This window comes from Dipteris shenzhenensis, chromosome 32 (assembly GCF_047967505.1).
Source record: "Dipteris shenzhenensis isolate YYH24624 ecotype China chromosome 32, Dip_SZ_1.0, whole genome shotgun sequence".
NCBI lineage: Eukaryota > Viridiplantae > Streptophyta > Polypodiopsida > Gleicheniales > Dipteridaceae > Dipteris > Dipteris shenzhenensis.
Window position 1 is genome coordinate 16,430,591 of NC_141627.1, and position 4,052 is coordinate 16,434,642.

The window sequence follows — 4,052 nt, forward strand, 5'->3', positions numbered from 1 at the left end:
GAGTACATATATATGTGTGTGTGTGTGTGTGTGTGTGTGTGTTTGTGTGTGTCCTGGAAGGATCTTGTATTGGAAGACTAGTAATAAGAGGCCAATTTTGTATTGGAAGGATGTTGTGTTGGAACACTAGTAATAAGAGTCCAATTTTGTGTTGGAAGGATCTTGAGTTGGAAAACTAGTAATAAAAGGCCACTTTTGTCATGGTGGAAGAAAATCATGGATAATGTAAATTTCACTAGCAATATTTATAACGACACATCAATGAGCATTTGATATTTGTAGGCAAATTTCCAACAAAGTATTTAAACAAGGTGGGGATGCCATTATGGCCTTTCCTTTTGGAGTGTCATTTTAAGTCCAAGCTTAAGTAGTCCCATAAATATTTTGAATAACTTATGAAAGGAAACCATAGGTATAAATGGGAAGGAAAGGAAAAGAGAAAAAGCAAGTGAAGGTGAAGGAATATCAAGAAAGGTAGATCAGTGAAAGAGAGGAGAGAAAAGAGGTGAAAAGGTGTGTGTGTGTGTGTGGTGGATGGGCCATTAAATAAAAGTGGGGACATGGCAAGAGTAGTATAAATGTGGTGTCATACAAGAGACAAAGCGAGTCCTCATCTTTAGAGAGAAATACCTAACAAAAGACAAAACCTTTAGAATAAAAGACAAAAACATTTAGGACCTCTAGAAGCAAACCTTAAACCCTAAACACATTAGAAGCCCTTAAACTTCTACTAACCCACACTTAAGCCTCATACTAACCATAATTTGCAAGGTCAAATTGACCAAATGAACTAACTTCAAAACTGGGACCCTAATTAGCAACTCACTAACCAAGTCATCTCTTAGGACCCTTGCAGGGCCAAAAATTCTACTACGACAAGATTTTACATACATTACCATAGAATTAGTTCTAGAAAAGCAAGATGCTATCACACAAAGACTATGCACTTTCAAGATTATCTTTCTTGGGAAAGGGGCGTTTCATGAAAGAAGAGAAAGTAGGCAATGGATGTGAACAATATTAATTTGGAAAGAATTGGAAGATGCAATTGATGTCAACCAACCAACGACGTTTGCACTAAGAGCCTTTGATGCTAAGGTAAATACTTTACCCAAAGCTTACATATGGCAGGACTATGAACAAGCTTTCCTTCGGACGACAAGACAATGTGCACCCTTTAATATAGCTAGCTAGATAGCATTGTATTCAAGTTTGAGAAAACATGGAGCAAGGCCCATAATCCTTTAAATAGTATGGGTGATCCTAAGTGGTGGTAGGTGTAGAATTAGAGACAAAAGGAGGGAATGGATAACTTCTATGACATGGTACATGCATTATACTAGGAGACCTCATGTAGTAGAAGGACCTTTCATCGATCTGAGTATTTGCTGATGACAACGGCCCTCAAGTAGCTGTAGGGAGGGATCCTTCATAACTCTGAGTATCTGCTGATGATAATGGCCAAGGAACATGCCACATTCACTTGTGAGAAGTTGCAACCTTTGCCATAGAAATTATTGTACAAACTCTTCTCCTTCCCCCTACCCCTTGTAAGCGTATCCCCTCTCTTATTTAGCATGCAATCTTGCTCCTACTCAATATTGTATCCTCCTCCATGCTATGGTGCTTGTAATGTGCCACCATTACAAATGTGAAAGCAATGCCACAGATCTCCGTGAAAATCTATCACATTCCATGTATAACAATTTCTCTACTTTTCAAGAATTCAATGGTATTATGAACATATACATGCTCCAATCATGCCCAATACTAGCTCTAATATTCAGGGCGATATTCAACAACGGGAAAGTATGCAAAAGGAGAGGGTGATACCATGGAAAAGAGAGTAAGGGGGAAGAGAGGAGGGATTGAATAGAAGAAAAGATCCCCCATTTCATAGCCAATTCTTCCCTCATTAATTGTCACTCAATATGCACAAGGTGGAAGAGGTATCCTCCATGTGAGCTTCTGTGCCTAATATCTCTCAATAGGGTGCGCCAGCTGTTAGACTTATTTTTGAGATCCAATGTCCTGATTCAAGAGTGGATGACTCACCTCCTTGGATCCTTCCCCTTAATATGCACACAAATCATCTAGGAGGATAGGTGGAGGTTTGGCACCAAGATGCTTGCCCTTTCTTACTTTCCCCTTATAATACACTATATTTTTGGAGTATATGCACAACCATCCTATTCAATGCACATATGGGGCCATCTACATTGAGGAGTGGGCACACGATTAATCTTGATGATGATTTTAAGGAGTTGGTTGACACATAGATCACTGAAGAGACTTTGCACAAAACTTATTCAACTTTTGACACTATCTATTGTGACATCTTGCAAGAATGGTGGGGAAAATGTTTTGAATTGCATTGGTAATCCCCCTCCATACCTCTGATCTAGGTGGGAGTAATCAAATTCATAGTATTTTGATGTAGCATCAGGATTTATGCCCCTTTTGAGTCACAAACATATATTATTACTCCAAATTTGGCTATTTGATGCTATGTGTGTGGATATGGCATTGATACCATGCATTGTGTTTGATTGTAGCAAGTTTTTCCTAATTAGGAGGAGGATACATAGTTTGAGTTTCATCATGTAAACATAAGTTTGTCTAGATAGTAGCAATGATGGTTAACTATAGGATGGTAGGTGAGACAAGTGAAATGTAGATTACTTTAGAATTGTTTTCAGTTGATTGGAGAATGTTGAGAGGTGCATTTGCTTAGTTTGGATGGTTTTTGTGTGGCTTTAACAATAATGTGGGAACTCTTATAGTGATTTATTGAAGCCTCTAGTGATCCAAGAGGGGCTTGACAAGGTGTACATTTTTGTATGGACTAAGTGAAGGCTTTAACGATGTGCAATGGACTAGGAAAGTAGGTGTGGAAATGTCAACCTTTCAAAAGTTTATTAGGCTTGATTATTATGTGCAAGAGAGTATTTTCAAGAGCTTGTCTAGTTGACCCATGCATAGGAATTGTTACTGGTGTTTTCAAAAGGGAGAAAAACATCAACACACATCCACTTCTGGTAATGGAACTACCAGAGTCAAATTCACATCTAACTAAAGTCGAAAAGAGACAAATTAGAAATGCGCATTCAGAGAGATGAAACAACGTTTTAAAAGACAAAGGCTTGCAACTAGATTGTATTCCCAGCTTATGGCATACAACTCTCTTCAAAAAGTAGACGACATGGTGCTTATTACATATTCCGATAGTATTCCGACAACAATCGGATTTCTGAGCATCATTCACTAGACAAGGCCACTACTCGACTATGAGCAGTTACAAAATGGCCTCCACTCTTATATTGCTGTTACTCCCCAAAGTGATGACCACATGGGTGAGAGGTGGGCCTCAACACCTAGCACTCCTCGGTGGAGAGGTTGTTTCCAAAAATCGAGGACACGAACCCTTATTGGAAATATTCCATCAATTGTACATTGATGTTTTGTGTACAATTGATGTCAATGCTTCCTTTCATGGTAAGCTGGGGGTCTGTCCATTCCTTGTCATTGGGGCTGCTGCACTTTCTACTGGCTTTTTTTCGACAGTTTGTTCTGTGGGTTCCACCTTCAGCAGAGCTTCTGTCTGCACTTACCAATTCCATCTCACCATAATGTCGTACGTATAAGTGGCTAAAGCAAACACTTCATAAGGCCATTTAGCAATCACATATAATCTCTGTTTCAAATTATACCACAGGCCCTCGGAGGTTTCGGCTAACTATCGCTTCATATCTCTGAGGTCTATTGAACTAAGAAAAACACCGCCAATTTCTTCAACCATCTCCTTCAGAGATTGCTCTACCCCATCGAGTACATGAACTCTTTCTTTGAGAATGGTGTTCTCAATTTGCAGGTCCGTATGTGAGGCAAACAATCTCTCCAACTGGAGGAAAAATTTTATTTCTTCTAACCATGTAACTGTTGGTGGACATTCTTTCTACACCCTAACTTGGCTTGTAAGCTTGGAAATCTACTTATCCTGCCTTTCCTTGTATTGGGCATATTCCTGCTTCATTGCTGCAAGTTCATTTTTT